The 19680-nt window shown below is 38.9% G+C and overlaps 1 long non-coding RNA gene across 9 annotated transcripts; it reads left to right on the forward strand.

Annotated features, from left to right (window-relative positions):
- The first annotated feature begins 114 nt into the window (after positions 1–114).
- Positions 115–19356, forward strand: LOC136435786 (uncharacterized). Of its 9 annotated transcripts, none has more exons than XR_010755906.1 (7): positions 115–375; positions 2269–2383; positions 3375–3562; positions 11679–11729; positions 12118–13783; positions 18619–18659; positions 19050–19356. It is a non-coding gene; the product is annotated as an uncharacterized lncRNA (long non-coding RNA). The 9 variants fall into 9 exon arrangements; XR_010755907.1 differs by lacking the exon at positions 3375–3562 and adding an exon at positions 15244–15313 and having other exon boundaries at positions 120–375; positions 12118–13787; positions 18619–18664; XR_010755905.1 differs by lacking the exon at positions 3375–3562 and adding an exon at positions 15244–15313 and having other exon boundaries at positions 124–375; positions 12118–13787.
- The last annotated feature ends 324 nt before the right edge of the window (positions 19357–19680 follow it).

Here is a 19680-nt window from a genome sequence, read left to right on the forward strand (position 1 = left end):
CATCAGAAAGTCGTTAACGATTTAATCTGAAGTTACTTGAGAAGAGGAAAATAAACCTTTCTTGCTGAGTAAGATTGTATTAGTTGGGAGTCTCTGTCACATTTAGCCAGACGGGCACAGACATGATGGGGCCGGTATTGGGTGGATGAGCAGCACATTACGCCGTAGAAACTGTGGCAAAACTGTTCACACCCCGGCTTGTGCCCCCAGCCTATCAATCACAGTAAAAAGGCTTCGACTATACCCGTTTGACAGGGTTCACGCATCACTAATATTCAGGAATGTTGGCAGTGTTTGGGTGCACGAAAAATACGATGGCCCGTAGCGACACAACTGGGACACATATCGGAGGCAGCATGAAGGCAGCGTGCGGAGGTATGAATCCCACTTTCTCAGGCTTCTAGATGATGTAAGTCTTCAAATGTAGCCAAACGCTCCCACTATCCTGATAGTGTGCAAAGGTAGCTACAATTAGACCAAAATTTTACCACCGTGATTTACGCGTGGTCGAAGTTTTTCAGCGGCAGGCGGTTTTAATACAAAAGGACTTCATGCGTCAATTTAGAGGTAAAAAAGTTTACTATTATTCTCCAAGGAGAGGTTTAGGTCGAGTGGGGTAGGAGTGTCCGGGATTTTTTACGTCTCTAAAAACATTTAAAGACGTTAGAAATACCGGAAACTCCTTACTATCGCACTGTTTACTATTGCACTGTGGAATTAGATAATTGGATTAGGTGAACTGTTATAGCCTCCGTCACAGGCTCTGAACTGGCTTTTTGGGGGCTAAATGATACACTTTTTGCAGCCAGCCCGTAACTATCAGCCATCCCCGTAACTATCGCGACGTGATTGAAGTTTGTGGCAAAATAGTTTGCTGGATCTATTTCTACTGTTCCTAAAGACAAACTTGGGTTATCAAAAGGCAAACGCTAGACTAATGCAAGTTACTACGTGGATTTTGATCTTACCGCGGAACAAACTTAGCCACGTCTTATCTAGTCTACTACAAGGGCCCGGACGGGTGAAATGACGACCATTATATTCGCTCATCGGCAATAGATGGCAAAATCTGATTACAAATTGATTTGTCATGGCCTTTAGCTAGGCCGACGAAGCTATCAATGCCTTGTCACGGCTCCAATCGCCCAAGTTTGTCTCTCCGATGGGGAAACCGCCATACGCCGCGCGCTCCACCCTCCGCCCCGTCAAGGGCGTCAGACATGCCGAAAGAATATCGAACAAGTCATTTTAAATTTCTGTACTGTATATGAAAAAAAAAAATCATTTTGACCGCTAGAAAATTGTCGGGTTAGTACCAAGGGGTCGTGATAGCGCACTGTCTGGGGGAGGTGCGTGTACTGTTCTTATTGTGCGGTCTACCATAGGCAGGAAATTCGCACCTCTGCGTTAATCGCCCTAACGTGATTTTAATTTCGCTTTGACCCGCCGTAATAGCGCAGGCTCTAGCCGGCTGGTAGTTACGGGGATGGCTGATAGTTACGGGCTGGCTGCAAAAAGTGTATCATTTAGCCCCCAAAAAGCCGGTTCAGAGCCTGCAACGGAGGCTAAACTGTTAGAAGACAAGCAGAAATATGCTGACAAAAATACGTAATGTTTCAAAAGCCGCCACAGCGTTGGAGGTCATTTGGCAATGAATGAGATATCGTCAATAAAGATTATGTCGTCAATAAAGATTTGTATCTTTGATACGAGAGTCATTATTCCTTATAGTATGCAAATTTTCACTTGCACCAAACATACAATGTTCATTGTGTAAGGAGAGTTCGGCAAAATCAGCTGCCTCCGAGATGCCTCCGCGCGCTGCCGGCGAGATGCCTTCGAGCTGTTTCGTTACGAGCTTTCGTAGTAAAAAATAAGGCGGCAGGAAACTTGGTGTCGTATGATTAAAGTGTCGAAACATTAATTCGACGTTTCCTGCTTGTAGTTGCTCTCATAGGCAGAAAATGGTATAAAAGATCTGGTACATCACTCATGTATGCCCGTATATCCTTACATGAACCGCACTGATTGGCTATATATAGATATGAGTTTTCATAACAAATGTCCCTGTTAATGCCATATTCGTGAAGTATGGCGACACCCAACGCAACCACACACAAAAAAGGCTGTTTCTTCATTGGACATGGTTTTCCATCCCAGGCTCTACTAAACGACATTTTACATCCATTGTGCTGTACCGCCCTTTCCACAAACCCGGATTTCGCTCAAAATGATTTCCCCCTATCTTGTCCCTGCATTTCTTTACAGTTACAACAGTAGTTGACATGTACGTGGAGCGATACGGAAATTCAAAAGAAGGACATGTGCAGACAGATGTTTTTCACAATTATGTGACTGAAGCAAAGCCGATCATTCTGTCAAGGTAAGTTGACAATATGTTGAAAACAAAAATTATTTACTTAGTGGATTCTAAAGCTGACGGATATTTATACTATTGATAGCTAAGTAGATGTTTAAGTTATATTAACTGTCTAAATCTGCTAATATTCCAGTATAAAGGTTGCAAACATATGCATCTAAGGTCTGTTTAAGGTACAAAAAATTTCAAAGAGAAAGTTTCCCGTAAGACCGCTTAGAATATATCAAGTTTATATCTTTAAAATGTTTTATTTACGTGTATCCTATTTAGATACAGACTGCCAGGAGACATACATGTATTTCTAGTCATAGACAGCATTTTATAATAAACCCATGTAATGATTAAAAAATGGAATTATTTTTCTGATGTATGTACGTGTAACATTAACTCAGAATTGCTGTACTTATTATATAAAAGGTATGAAGTTTATTGCAAGTCTTGCCTGCCGGTTAATTGAAAGTAGCATGAAAAGGATACTACACTCAGCACAAAAAGTTTGGAAACTTCACTTTGGTCGATCATATCTCAGTTGGTTCTTGATCAATGTCAATGATTTACATATCATTGAAAAGCTTGTGTGATCTTCTTTCCCATGATACCAAACTTATTATGGATGTAAATTAATGCAACGAGCCCCAGACCTGCTTATGCGAGCGGGTCACATAAAAAAAGTGCCCAGATTACCCGACATAAGTCAAACGCTCAATTCAGTATTTTTTCTTCTGCTGGTAGCAAGTGGCTTGTGTACGAGGATAATATGAAACAAAACATGGTTATTTTTCTAGTCTTAATCCAAGCAACAAATTGCGTTAAGGAGCCTCAGTTATGTTGAAGGTGGCTTAATATTGAGTACACAAGCCATGTGCTGTCACCACAGCCCGGCACATCCTTCTCATGCTTGTCACCAGTTTTTTTTTTACACGGTCCCTGGCCATTTTTCCACAAGGAGTCGTCGCAGGTCTTATTGTTCTGTTGATCATTCTTGCATGCACAGCTCTGCTAAGCTGATCAGTGATCACAGAGGTTGAGAGGTGTTCAATTGTGTTGAGATCTGGGCTGCAGGAAGGCCATTCTATCCTCTGTATTCCTGCATACTGGAGGTGGTCTGAAATGACTCTCATTCTGTATGGACGTGCACCATCATCTTGCAGAATGGCTGCTGAATGGTCTCATATTGCAGAGGTAAGGATCTAGGAAATGTGACTGGATGGAGAATGGTGTCTCTATATCTTGACACATCGAGGTTGCTTAGGATGATTAGCCTGTTTTTTTTTTTTCCTCTGGCAGTTGCCCCACACCATGACACTGAGTCAACAAACACTGTCAGTTTATCTGTGCAACAGTCAGCATAGGGTTCTCCTCGCCGCCCCAACACTTTCATTTACCCATCCAACAGTCAAAATAAACCTACTCATATCTGTAGCTGTGAACATAACATTCCTCCACACTGTTTCATTCACGATGCGGACGACAGCACCGCAAACGGGTTTGGCGCTGAGCTGAGCTGAGTATCTAACACTAGCAGGGAAATTTGGGCACTTTTTTTCTACAACCCACTCGCATAAGCATGCCTGGTGCTCGTTCCGTGAGATTGCAGTTATAATGAGTTGGGTATCATAGGAAAGGAAATTACACAAGCTTTCCACCGATATATAATGCATTGAAATCGATCAAGAAACAACGGAAATATGATCAACCAAAGTAAATTTTTCCAAACTTTTTGTGCCTAGCGTATTAGACAGGCAATGGAGAACAACATAGAATGGGATTTCACTAGTCTAAATGCGGACACAGAATTCAAAGTTGGTGGCTTTGAATTCTGTTTCTGGGCGTGTTTTTTTCATGTATGAGGTGTGCGATTTTAAGAGGATAGCAGTTTTCTTTTCTCTGTAAAAGTGGATAAAGTAGGATGGAATTTGATTGACTCTAAAGGCCTTATCTATTTTGTGGTCAAATAAGGTACTTTCGCAGACAGGTAGCCTTTTGTACCGCCCTTCTCTTATCTCACGGGGGTAAGCACGGATTCGAAGATATTTGCCGAGGAGTAGACGGAGCGTTGTTGATGTAACGTTAGTCTGTGTCGTTCTTTTTCGTAATGATTTTGTTAATCGGGCCGCATTCACATCAGCTGGGCTGCACTAGATACATCCCTCTTTTCTTGAGGAACGAAGTGAGCACAGCCAAAAGTTTTCAGGCAACAGAAAGCTAGTTTATCATAGAGTGTAAGTTTTATTTACGATTATTTCAATTCATCACCAGCTTCTGACGAGAGGAAAAGTACAAAAGCTTTCTACTTTAGCATACGTGCGTTCGAGCGCGTGAAATAGCGTGCTATGTTATAGACCGTTTTTCATGTCTCATAAAACTAAGCTTAGCAGTATAAATGCTTGAATTATGACAGAAACTTTGAATATACATATTAGAAATTCTGGACGTTACATACAGATTTTGTGTCGTAGGGTGAACTACTGTAAGAGGAAGAGTACCAATTGGAGTATCCACTACAAAATATCTATTTTACACGTTACACGTTGTAACATAGTTAATCTATAAAACTGTTTGTATCAAAATCATGTTGAAGCAAAAGAGCGTCAACTTGTACGGACAAGAAGGGATCTGTAGGTGGTAAATTGTTTGATTGCTCTTGACTCAAGCTTTAAATAGACTTGGCTTTTCTCATGTCCTGACCAATCGGCGTTTACAACTTAACGGCGTTTAGAGAAAAGTCCAAGATTGTCACATTTGAATACAAAGGAGTCATATACTTAAATCGGTCCAGGAATAAGTAGAATATCTGAAGTAATGTGATAATGACCATAACTCCAACAAACACAATACAAAAGATGCAAAATCATCGACAAAATAAGATATTTGCCTATTTCTAGCCAAAGCAGTCCGTCTTTATTGTGTCGATGCCAGCGGGCCTATCAGGCAAACATTACAGACGGTCTCTGACATAAGGGTACAATGACTGGGGAATCTATTAGCTCATGATTTCTGAGATGAGTTGATTTCATTAAAATATCACAGTCCTTTTGTGCTGTTGACACTAACATTGTTCCAAACGTTATCTATAAGGTGGATCGGCTATCTCAGAATATGGCTCGGCCCATTATTGTTCTTCCTCGAGTACAGATGAACATGTGTGGCGTACTTGTCAGGGTTTTGAATAATTCCTTTGTTTCCTGTGTAGATTCTGTGAATAAATGATGGTATATTCCGTAGCGTAATCTGAGCAACCACAAACTTTTATGAAGCAAAGTACCTTCCTATTGAGCGTGTTCCTTTGAAGAAAATGTTTACAATGTGGTTATGCCGTACTTCTGCAGGGTAGTGGTTCAGTCAATCTATCAGAAGAAAAATTTTCATGAAAAATAGTGGATGGGTTTCGTGAATAAAATGCCTTAATGACAACTGACCAAATGTAACACGATGGAATTTTAATGGTTTATATGCTAATTCAAGAAAATGACTCCTTTACAACAGGAGATAACAAAACCGATAACACAAAACTATACATCACTTTACACTGCACACAACAAGTGGAGAATCAAATTAGAATATTTAGAATATCCTTGCACAATTACAATCAATTCGTTTATACAAATGTTAAAGATCATCTTTCGTGAATAAACTGTTTGTGAACGATCCTTGTAGTAAATATGTGTCTGCTTCCTATATCGGAATCAGGCCTGTGCACAGACGCCATGTCGTCCGAAAAAAAGGCATCATTAACAAAAGGAAATGTACAATATTTTGCACTGTGAGGTACGTAGTATTTCAATTTAAAAGGTTGATGCTCAAGACATTCTTACCACAACTGTTTACACTAGTTTATTGATAGCATTATCTTTGAAGATTTTATTCTTAGTCATAGGATTATGACAAAAACGACAGAACATTTAAGAAAAAGGCAGCAAATGTGTATGTTTAAACACATTACGGGAGCGGTTTTTAAAGCTTAGTTGACAGCATGCATGTTGATAAACAACATAGTCCTTTGGAGGTATGGGATTAGCGCAGGTTTCTACTGCTACAATGACACCCCGCGTGTTGTTTAACAGTCTTCTGGAGTTCTGGTAACGTGGAATAGAATACTTATTTTTGCTAGCGTTTTGCGGAGAAACATTCTTGTCGACGATGGTTGCTTTTGAAGATTTATGTTCAGTTGTCGACTTCTTAACGGGTACAGTGATATTTCTTGGCCTATTTCAATCCGCTAGTATATCAATATTTGGACTCACCAAAGCTGGAATATTCAATTGGACGTTCTTGAGCACATGTTATAAACATGGTTTCACTGCGAAGTGCATTACTGTATTTATCCTCTTTTGAAGGAAAACATTTCATGTCTCCAGCAGGCTGGCTTTGCGTGGTTAGTTTGGATAGCCTCAGTATAATGCATGCACGTCCGCGCTGATGCTACTTTGTCACGTTCACGCGGAACCCTTGCATGTCTACTATCTTTCTTGCCTATGGTTAAACTCTAATATTTTGACGGATGTTCCGTGTAAAACATCACGAAAGCGCAGCCTAAAATACTTGTCCGTTTTCTTTCTGCCCTTTTAGCATACTCTACAGAACTTACTACAGCTACTACTGTAATAGGTGTAAAAGGTTACGACACATACTACAGCCGAACATAGTGTGGTCCACTTTCCTTGGCCCTTTTGGTGTACGTTTCTACATTTACTAAAGCTACCCCTGTAGTAAATGCAGTAAGTATATGCGTTAATACTACCGCTAAAAAATCGGGTGCTCGATTTTCCCATCGCCCGATCAGTATACGGTTCTGCTCTTAATGTAGCTTCGTTTCTACGCTGACTATTGCTATATGCACCACGTCACTTACTCCAGCTTACTGCAGCTATGAATGTTGTAGGTATATGTAGTAAGAATTTTCGCTAATACGGCCCAAAAAGTGGCGATCTGTTTTCTTCTTCCCTCTTGGTTTACTCTATAGCTACTACACTTATTACAGCCTATTACAGCCAGGACTGTAGTAGGTGAAATAAGTACATGCGTCGATTAGTATTATGGCGACAGGGCGCCCGAAAGGCCTAGTTGAGGAGCCTAGTGCGTTCGTTGATGATTTCGTGGAGTTTTCAAAACCCCGGGACGCCCGCCATGACTCTCGGTAAAAGGTCGAACACGGCCCTGCGCGCACCTGGTCGCGCCTTCCGGTGATTTCGTGATGTGTCATCGGTGATGCCCCAGACACGGTCTCGCTGCTCGACCAGACGGGCTCGGCGAAGGGGCCGACACGGTTCCGCGCGCAAGGCTGGTCCTGTCTGTGACACCGTGAACGCCCTGCCCGTCTTAGTCTCTACGGGTCGGTATAGGGGTGTTCTATCGGGCCCACTCTGCTATATTGAACCATTTCTGTCAGCCTGGCTTCTTAGCTGGTATATGGAGTTATCGCCTTCGGGAACAAAATAATTAAGCCAAGCCCATAAACCCACCCCGAGCGGGCTAATCTGTCTGGGCGGGCGGGCACCACTCCCAACGCCGTAGAGATACCGGGGAGCTCCCGATGGTATGGTTTCCGGGCTAAGCGGGTTAGCCCGTCTTGGTGAGGGACTTGACACAATCCCATGACATGGCTGAGCTTATCGGCGATTTTGCACTGTCTTACGCGACCCCAACACTGTCTCGATGATGTTACAACACGGCCTCGGTGAATGGTGTCGACGTGGTCCGCTTGCCTCGTTGTGTTTGCTGGTGATTTCATAATGTCTGGCAGGGAACATCCGCCTTTTCTTCTTCTGTCTACCTGCTCTCAAAATGTTTTAACATGTTAAAATAAGAGTGAAAAGATTATCTTATCTTTAGGAATGGTACGTATACGTAGCTGAAAGAAAATATCTGTGCACAACGCTGTACAAAACCCCTGTTGGGTGCCCCATTCAATCGCCCAGAGAAAGATTACCTCGATTATTATCGCTTGGAAGGAGACCGAATAAAGTAGACTTATGGATGTCCTCTGCAGTCATGGTTTCTATGGCAGAGGTTGTCAGCGTTCCATGAACAGAATCTTTCTATGTTCCACACTTATAACTTCTCCACTCCACTGGGGTTTATTTACTAGTAATGGGATTATGTGCCATTTTTGCCATAATTTGCTAAACCGACTAGTCTTTTGGTTGTTGTGGTTTTGAAAACGTACAAAAGATCATTAAAACTTCCATAACTAATCCAATCCCTTATAACCAGATTATTCTTTGCATACTTTATACTCAGGCTAGATGTCAGCTGATTTACAAAAAGATAATCTAGATTTGTGTTGCTGTCATGGCGGCTGACATCGTTAATGTAAGTAAGTCGTCGGGCAAGTCATTTTGTGTGCCGTAATTCTTTATGGCAGGTTTGAAAGGCTCCCAAAACTGGAATTTACATATTTCTGTGCCCATAAGTATATGTTCGGTTGTACCAAGTATGGTCGACAAGAAGGTGACGTGCTCATTAATGGCCGAACTGAAGGTATGAAGAAGTTGTTGTTTTCCGGAGTGGCCTTCACTCAAGAACGGGATATCAGCAAACATTTTAGAATCAATACCATACATTCTTGACTGTTGGAGGTACATAGAATATTTTGTCCAAAGGGTTGATAGTAAAGGATGAATTAAGCTTTGCATGATATTTATATGCTAGTTTTTAGTACTACCCTTTTCCTTTTCCTAATTATATCATGTATCGATGAGGAACAGTTTAAAAAGTAGCTTCTTACACCCCCCGACAGTTGTATTTGTTTGTTTAGGCTAAGGCTTGGGTGGCTCTGTTGATGATTTTTCCGTAAATCTTGCGTACATAGGTACCATGTTGCCACATCGGTCTACAGTACTACAGAATGCTTGTCCTACCCGCAGAATTAGCCGAGTAAAATTCCAGCAAAACATAAAATGATCGCATCAGACTACCGTCTGTTTGTACTGCTTAGTGCCACTAATAATCATTTATCAGCTCCTGCCATGGCATTCGACTCCAATTTGAGACGTTTGTTTTCCGGAATTGCACTTTAAATGTGTCGTCACTGAAAGCTGCTATTTCATCCTTTAAAGACCCCAGTAAAACTATATAAATACGGGATAATGTAAACTATAGCCTTCAGTATGCGCCTGGCAGCCGTACAGTGCACATCAGTGGAGGCCTGGCTGAGAAAGTTTACCATGTACAAGCTACTCTTCAATTTAGTCATGTTTGAAATCTATAGATAACATATAAGAATTTGAAGTATGGCTATACATAAAGAAGTTAGCTTGAAGGGCAGTTAGCCAAGAAATAAAGTAATGACAACACTGGCTTACAATTTAGTTTGAGACATTGGCTAGCAGTTATATGTACTGTTCTACAGAGCCCTATTCTATGCTGGCTACAACAACAAGAAGACGCAAAAAATCCCAAGTCATATTTCTAGACACACAACTACCTAGGCTAATGTTGGGAAGACATTGGAAATTTATATCCATTTAGACACTCTAACACAACGTTGACAGGGTCGATTTGAAAGTTTAAAAATTTGAAAAAGGTTGACTTCACCCAAACTGAAAGTTGTAGATAGCATTGTCTTGATTATCCAAGGGATCTTATCTGATTGAAACTTCCTTGGATTATGTGACTTTTTGATAGATATCTGAGCCATTCTGCATGGTTTGATACCGTTCATAGAAAAACCAGTACAGAAAAAAGTTTGAATTCTCTGACAGTTATTATGGTAATCTGTCCCTGCTATTGTCCCAGGCTGGCAGACATCTAATCCTTTTATGAATTTATGTGGTTATGGGGGATTAATCCAGCCCTCAACCTGCTGGGCGGCTCACAGTAGGAGCACTCCCTTTACGACTTCCCCAGGGCAAGGTTTTGGTTCCTTTAATGTGACCATTCTCTCGGTATGACATAGCATATCATCCAATGACGGCATCCGTGGCGAATTAGGAACATTCCCAATCAAGATTAAGGCAGGGATACAAATTATCAAATACTGGCGCCGTTTATCAAATTTACCCCAATATACCCTGTTACGTAAAGCATTCGACGTTCTACATTCTGATGATCATGACTGGGTGAATCATGTAAATAACATTCTTAATTATAACGGTTTTGGGCATCTATGGACAAACGGTTTTAACCCTAGATTATATCAGACCGATATGTTAACCAACCAGTCACGACAAAATCTGCAGGATATATATATATACAAGAATGGCATAGTTCTATTCAAAGCAATTCAAACATTTATTCCGCCTTAAAAAAAGGTACGGACAAGAAAGGTACCTCGCAAGCATACATAATTTTGAAATTCGTAGATTAATTACAAATATAAGAATATGTAGCCATAGATTGAACATTGAAGCCGGAAGGTATCGTAAAATTCCCCGTGATCAAAGGTTTTGTCCATTCTGCCCAAATGAAGTTGAAGAAGAAGAAATAGATTGTTCAAGATATGAGGATAAACGCTCAAAGCTCTTCACCTTTATCTCAGCTTGTTCAAGTGAATTCAAAGCGCTGCGTTCTGTTGATGGATTCAATTACATACTAGGAGGTGATAATCCTTACTGTGTAACGATAGATATATACATCAAAGAATGTTTGGATATTAAAACAAGCAATGTATAAGTACACGACACGTGAAATAACGATATTTGCTCTATCCCATATGATTGCGTGTAATCAAACCCATTTGTATGCACCTATTCGTCTGTATGTATGTATAGATGTAGTTGACCTTACAAACGTCGCTGTGCTTTGTTGTGTCAATAAAGATCTTATGAAAAACGTTATGGTGAAAATGACTGGAGATATTCTCTGGTATTCTAGATGTTGAATCGGTTGTACTTAACTGAAAGAAAAATGTATGTGCAGAATGTAACCAAACGTTGCACAAAACCTGTCCTATTATCAAAAAAGATTATCTCGATAAATGCCCTTAGACAGAGACCAAATAAAATTGAGGTTCGTTTGTTCGCGACCAGTCCACTGGGTCTGTCCACATGTTGTTTTACTTATTATTCTCAACGGTCAGATCGCAGAAGAAGCTAAGAAAGGTAGTAATCTATAACTAAGAATGTCTTAATGTTTGCGTCTATGTAAGCTTCATGTCAATATGTTCCTTTTCTTGTAAGTTTTTTCTTAAGGTTTGCCAGCAAAATACGTGTACATGTTTTATTTAGATTTCTGTCATTTTCATTACCATTTTCCAATTAAAAAGCATTTTGAATGACATCCAAAGAGGTGCGCAACAATGCACCGGACAGTAATCAATTCATAAATTAATGAATCAGATTTGTCTATTGTTTTTCAGATGAGACGGGTGGAATCAGGTAGACGATCATGATCATGGCATGTGCAACAGGTGAGGTCTGTTTTCTTCTGACACCAAACTTCCATGTAGGAGTAGACACAGATATTCTCTGATATGGTAATATGCGGCAACATTCTGTACTTCCTCACAAATGTGCTCTGAAAATACAGCTCGTACGCTTGTGCTAAGAAATTGAAATATGCTTCTTTTCTGCTAAAGCATGAGGACCATTGTGCAATAGATAAAAGGTAGTGTCGGGTGCAAGTTGTGCGAAGAACAAAGTGTACACATGTTCGACCAAGAACAAGGTGTGCACATCTACATTAAATATATTGTTTTGTTTTCTTTGTCACTTAAGGAGGGACTAATCAATCTCTATTTTCGTGTTTCCTCTCCACTTTGAAACGCCAACTCTCACTCTCCTGTGTCTGTCCTCCAGATGGGACCCCTCCTGGAGAAGGAAGCAGGACTTGGTCCATGAGAAACTGCATGGGGAGGAACACAGAAGATCACAATAGAAATCATTCCAATCTGATTCCAATAAAGTAAAGACTTAATGTGAATAGTTTCCAACTTAACAGTAAATATTCGTTATGGGTAGTTTCAATTTTCTTTCAAGTAGTGCTTCAACGTTTACATAATTTAATCACACATCATCAATTGTATTTCAATGCATGTTAAAAAATTGTGAGACAAATGTGAATTTGCAATTTTCAGATAGTAAAGCTGTGTATATTGAAAGTGTTTAGTCTTGCATCTTTGTTTTTGCCCAAGTATATGAAAAGGAGAAAGGGGAAATAGGATTTGGGACGGATCATGTATAAGTCAAAGTTACTTTGGCTGGTCAATTTATGCGAAAGGCTGGCATAAAACAACCCTTTTTGGCGAAAAACGTCATGACCCAACTGTAGAAAAGCAAACAATACACTAAGTACAGGAGCGCAATGCCGGGGAAACAATTTCAATTTGAGCTACAGGCTAGCCATCTAACCTACAAAGAAATGTAATCAACATTACGGCTGTTACCGCTCACGTTTAGGCGTGACACAATGTTATTTGTTAAGTCAAGGACATCATGATGCAGACTGATTGGCTATATATAGATATAGGGTTTCATAACAAATGCCCCTGTTTACGCCATATTTGTGAAGTTTCGCGACATATTTTAAGTTATAGTACAGCCAGTAAATAACGACTCCTTAATTGATTGTTCTTGATAAAAATGTATTCAAGGTTTTAAGATCGGGCCTATGTTCAATTGTACCTTTTCAATATTCGTGAGTATTTACTATGACAAGTGTCTTATAATACTGTAGTATCTAGTGCTGAGACAAAGGGTAAGACGGGTAAAACTGCTCGCAGTGAAGAGTTCACCACGAAAACCATAAAAACACCGCAAAAAGTTCTGCATTTACAGTATTTTGGGTATATCAATTGCATTATGAGCCATTCTATCATCAGTAAGTTGTGATTCATAATTGATATCCATATCAAATACTAATGACGATTTTTTCAGTTGAATTAAATGTTAACTTAGTCGCAATACAATCCCAATTAATCGTAAAACACTGCCTAGTCTTTGTCACAGTTAGCTAACTGGCAAGATGGGGCCAGTATTGGGTGGGTGGGCAACAGACAACGCCGTAAAAACTGTAGCTAGACTTTTAAAACCCCGGCTTGTGCCCCCAGCCAATAAATTACAGTAAAATGGTTTGGAGCATAGCTGCTTTGACAGGGATCACGCATCATTAATATTCAGGAATTTTGTTCGGTAGATCGTGTTTGGGTGGAGGGAAAGAGCGGTCCAGTACTACGGTTCGGTTTTGGTAAGCTTTGTCCTTCGTTGGACAGGTTTTTCTACCCCGGACTCCACTAAATGACGGTTTAGTGGCGTCTGGACTGTACCGTCCATTCCATAAACCCATTTTTTTGCTCATCATTATATCTCCCCGATTCGGTCCCTTCCTTTCTTTACATTTACAACTGTTGTTTACACGGACGTGGAGCGATACGGAATGAGGCCATGTGGAGACTGGGAGCCTTTTTTTAGTAATAAAAACAATTACGTGACTCAAACAAAGTCGATCATTCTGCCCACCCGGCAGGTAAGTACAATATTCCTGATAAACACAGTAATGTCGTATACCAAACGGTTTACGCAAAAGTTAGAATCTAATCATTCATTTGTTTTATTTCCTGGCCTACAACTTTCAGATTTTTTGATTTGCAGGTTTTTCCTGGGCTCAGTTCTAACAAATTGTATAGTTTTAAACTTCTTTAAGTTACAAATCTACTTATTTATAAATGGGGGTTTAATCCTTGCTAAACATGGTACGGAATTGCAATTAACGTTTTCATTTTGCTTTGTACTAATACGGACACATGGAAAAATGATATTAGACTCGATACGTTTCAAATCGGGACTCCAAGTTAAGACAACGGTTATCAAGTGCGATCCAAGTATATGTTTTTGTTTATATCATTCTTTTTACTTTGGATTATGTTCTTTATATATCGAAACGCGTTTAGAACAATCACTCTTAGTGGAATAGGAACATGTGGGTGATACTGTAATAAATCAATTTGAAATTTGCATTCTATTAGAAAATCTCTCGGGATTATTAATTTGTTGACGGATGGTTAATTTGGAAATCTATCATTATAATAAATACATTTCAATTTGATGCAGAACATTTAATGTAAATCTCTACTTTGAAAGCATAAACATGGTGCAAAATTGTGCTTGAAATGGTTTTCATTTTTATTTTAATCAAAACTAAGCAAAATGTATCTTTCGAACAAAACCAAAGATATTTCGAGAATTGAATGTCTCAGTCTTATTTAATTAATTTAACTTTTGAGATTGCAATAAACTCCTCGACATACTGAAATTGACATGGTTAGGCGACTGGTTAGGCGACTGAAAAAGAAATGACTCACATAGTACAGGAATAAATTCTAAAACTAACAGATATTCATGCTGTTGATAGCTTAGTTTTATCAGTCGTCTAAATCTGCAAACGTGTTTATACCTTATCTTGCACAGATGGTTTCATATCGATTAGACAAAAGTATGAAGGTTGCACACATTTAAGTCTGTCTGTTCAAGCTACAAAATATCCAAAGTCAAATTTTGCTGCCAGGCCGCTCGGAATAAAAATCGATTCATATTTGTTTTCAACGTTCTTCAAATTCTTCATATTTCTGTGCATAAATAGCATTTCACAATAAACCTATCTAATGATATTCATAAGTGATGATTAGTGTCAAGTACAGATTAGCTTTAGCTTAGAATAGATTGTCCTTTTGATATAAGATAAATTAAGTCCTACCCCTTGGATAATTCAAAGTAGCATGAGATGCATGGGCAAGCCATGGAGAACAACATGTATGTTACTTCTCTAATTTAAAAGCTGAATCTAAGTTCAAACTTGTTGGCTTTTATCTCTGTTTTGGGAACATTTTGTCATGTATGGATTGTGCGATTTTAGTAGTTTCCTTTTCTCGGTAAACTTTTCTCTGAGAAATAAGGTTGGAAATTGGTATTTTTTTTGTACACGGGTAGCTTTCTGTGCCGCTTTTACACTATTCCACGGAGGTTGACGTGATTCTAATTTCAATGAGAATTACAGAGCGTAAGTCAAAATAATCTAGTTCCTAATATTATTCTGTTGTGTTACTTTTTGTATGTCTTATAAAACTTTAGACTACCTATATCCATGCTCGAATTATAACAGCCGGCAAGACAGAACGGAACCGTTTCAGTCCCTTTACCGAGCCCGTGATTTCGTGACGTCTTGCAGAAAACGGTTGCCAGTTTTCCTCCGTCGGCTGAAATATGTTAGAAATAATAAGTTCGAAAATCCTCATATCTTAGAAATGGGCTGTACGTAGCTAAATGATAAACATTTGTGCACAACGCTGTTCAAAACCCCTGACGGGTGCCCCATTTAATTGCCCGAAGCAACATTACCTCGATTCTTACTGCCTGGAAGAAGACCGAACATAGTTGTCTTATGGCTGTCCTCTGTATGTCATGCTTTCTATGGCAGAGGTTGTCAGCATACCATGGACGAAATTACGGCCAACGAGGTCTTTCTATGATGTTTAAAGATTCTAACTTCTCAAATCAAGGATTGGGTTATTTTGTGCCATAATTTACTGATCTCAATGTTACTGGTCTTTTCGTTTTTGTGGTTTTGAAAACGTCGTAACGATCTTTAAAATTAAACCTTCATCACTTGTCAAATCACTTTCGACCACATTATTTTATGCATACTTTATAGTCGAAGTCAGCTAATTTACATTGATAATTAAAAAAAAAAAATAACCAAGATGTGTGTTGCTGTCATGGTGGTGGACATTTTTGATGTAAGTGAGTCGTCGGGCAAGTCATTTTGTGTGCCATAAATCTTTTTGCCTTTCTTTCATAGGCTCCCAAACAGGAATTTACAAATGTTTCTGTCTATACATATATGTTCTGTTGCTTCAGTATCAAGTTTGGTCGACAAGAAGGTGATATGCTTATTAATGGCCGAATTGACGGTTTGAAGAAATATTGTTTTTCCAATGTGGCCTTAACTCACGGACGAGACACTTTTAACGGTAATAAAGACCATACATTCTTGACTCAGTTGGAGGTATATAGAAGATATTGATTGTGGAAAGGGTTTATTGATATTTAAAAAAGAATTAAGCATTGGTAATATTTACTATGCTTGTTTTTAATACTCCCCTATCCTTTCTAATTATATAATGACAATGACAATGTACCGGTAAGGAAAGGTCCAGAAAGTTGATTCTTCATGATGAGTAGTTGAATTTGTTAGTTAATGTTTTCACATCTTTGCTAGGGATCGTGTGGCTTTGTTGAAAATATTCTACGAATCTTGTATACATAGCTAATATGTTGCCAGATCGGTCTACAGTAGTACGGACTTCTTGTCCACTGTAGCTTTGCTACGCTACGTTCAAAATAAGCAAAGTTAAATTCCAGTAAAAGATCAAATGCATATATCAGACTACCTTTTGTTTGTAGTGTTTGGTGGCACTAGTCATTTATCAGTACCTGCCATGGCATTTCGACTCCTTCACTTAATTTCACCATAAGGTTGTCAGACTGCAATCTGTTCTCATTTCATGTGACAATGCTCTCAGTACGACGCTTAAAAAAACATTACGGTAAAAATGACTGGATATATTCCTTGGAATTCTCACTGCACGTACTGTATATGTTGAACATTGACGTATCATTTTATGTAGAACCGGCTATAAGTAACTGACAAAAACTGTCTGTGCAGAATATAGCAAGACATTGCACAAAATCCTTTCCCTATATGTACCAAAAAGGGATATCGATGATTTTCCCTGCTGATTTTTCCGTTTGTTCTCGACCAGTCAATCTACATCTTGTTTTACTTATTCCTGGGAACATTAAGAGCCCAGAAGCTCATACGAAAGATTATTATTCATAACTAAGGATGTCCTCTACTCAAAGAAGGATAGTATTCACGTGTAATGGAATTACGTTGAATTCCGGGCCATACATAACTCAACTGACTGGTCTTGAGTTCATTGTGGTAATAGAAACTTAGCATCAACCTTCGAATCTTTGAGCGGCTATTAGATACATTTTAACGTAATTGTTCTTGGCATATATATGTTACAACATGACCAGACTCATTCTTAAAAGAACGGCTAAGATTTGTGTTGCTTTGTAGAGGGCGCATATTGGTGATGCACAGATGTCTTCGAGTATTTTGTGATTTTACATCAGGGGTTCTTTAAGGTTGTCAATTTTACCCCCCCCCCCCCACCACAGAGATTTACATGTTTTAGTGGTCTTGCGTTCTGTTTTTCCACTACTAAGTATAGCTGACATGAGTGTGAATTGTTTGTCAATAGTTTGACGATGACTGCTGCCTAGTTACATTTGTCTATCACAATCAACACATGGATTCTAAGACGCACAAATACTATTTATGGAAGGCACAATTCTATTTATCTTATTTTATTTTATTCACATTCATTTTTTGAGCATTAGACAAGAAGCACATATGGTTATGAAGGTGTTCTGCTCATAAAATACAGATGGCGGTCAAAAATAACAAAAGGAACTAATAATTATAGGTTAAATATTAGTCTAATCAACAGCAATAACAAAACGAACTGAATCAAGATTATAGCAGAACATACACAAGCTGGATTACCAATCTAGTAACTAAACTAGGCGAATCTTCCGGTCTCTGAAATAAAATTGAACACATTTGATGGGTAATGGGAGGGAGGGACTGCATGCCCGTGAGGAATTGTATTCGCTATACAGTTATATACTCAACATTCTTAAATGGTTATTATAAGGTTTCTTTATTTACATGGAGGTATAGATGTGTTGGCCTAGAAAGACAGAAAATTGTGTACATCAAACGTCCCCCTATTCTTCCCAGAAAATGTTGCGCTACTCTTACACTTGATCATCAGTTTTAATCTAGTTCCATTTTTGTTTTTAGATTTACAGGTCATCAAGAAATGTTACTTATCTTCAGCACTTTCTTTATGCGTAGAACAGAGTCTCTGACAAGCTGGCATATTATTGTGTAGACCGTTTTCAATTATAACCACTGTGCGCCTACTCCGAGGTTTGTTGTTTTAGGTACAAATGATTTGTTTCGGACTTACTAGAAACATTTTTGTGCCTGAAAGTCCGTTTTAATTTTAAAGTCCATTAAAACTTAATGTCAATATGTAATTGATCTTGTCAGTTTTTGTTTCTTAACATTTACCAGCAAAATACTTGTACATGTTGTATTTAGATTTCTGTCATTTTCATTACCATTCTCTGATTGAAAATCGTTTTGAATAACCTTTTAAAAGGTGACCACTAATGCACTCGAAAGTATAAAATTTATGACAAAAATAGAATTTGTTTATTATTTTTCAGATGAGATTGGCTGAAGATCATGATCATTGCATATACAACAGGTAAGGTCTGTTTTCTTCTGACACTAAAGTTACATGTAGGTGTAGATACAGGTCAAGCATGGGCATCTAAGATAATCTCCGATATGGTAATGTGAGGCAAGAGCCTATATTTCCTTACAGATGTTGTTCTGAACACACAACAGGTACGCTTGCAGGTGCTAAGAAATTGAAATAGGCTTATTTTCTGCTGACTCACGAGGCCAAATGCACAATAGATGAAAGGTGGTGTCGGGTGCAAGTTGTTCGGCCAAGAGCAACAGTATATGCACAGCTACATTGTTTTCTTTGTTTTTCACTCAAGGAGTGACTGATAAATCTCTAAAATCTTTCATCAATTTTTGCACTCAATTTTGAAATGCCAATTCTCACTCTCCTGTGTCTGTCCTCCAGATGGGACCCCTCCTGGAGAAGGAAGCAGAACTTGGTCCATGAGAAACTGCATGGGGAGGAACACAGCAGATCGCAATAGAAAGCATCTAATCCATTTCCAATTTACTTTCCAATAAAGATTTGATATCTTGATACTAGTATCAAGTATCACAGTAGAGATTCGATATGGATTGTTTTTTGCAAGTAGAGATTCAGTTATTATATGATTTAAACCAACGTCATTAATTCAATTTGCATGAATGTAATAAAGTTGTCGGACAAATGTCACAATTTGAAATTAAAGAAAGCAAAGCTATGTAGCTTTAAAGTCTTGAGTCCTGCATCTTTGTGTGTGCCCAAGTGTAAAAAAAAAGAACCTAAATCTGGGGACGGTTCATTTATATGTAAAAGTTACTTTGGCTGGTCAATTTAGGTAAAGGCTGACGTGAAACAGTACATTTTTGCATGTGAGGGTAAGAAATAGTCTCTCTATGTTTTGCTCAGGAATGTATGTGGTTAAGGTCTTGCGAAAAATGATCCAATGTGGAAAAGCAAACACTCCTCTAATTTAGGGGTGCAACGCCGGGCAAACCACTTTCATTTCAGGACCCCAAGCTAGCCACGTAGCCTACACGAAAAAACGGGCAACACA

Source organism: Branchiostoma lanceolatum, chromosome 5 (assembly GCF_035083965.1).
Source record: "Branchiostoma lanceolatum isolate klBraLanc5 chromosome 5, klBraLanc5.hap2, whole genome shotgun sequence".
Taxonomy (NCBI): domain Eukaryota; kingdom Metazoa; phylum Chordata; class Leptocardii; order Amphioxiformes; family Branchiostomatidae; genus Branchiostoma; species Branchiostoma lanceolatum.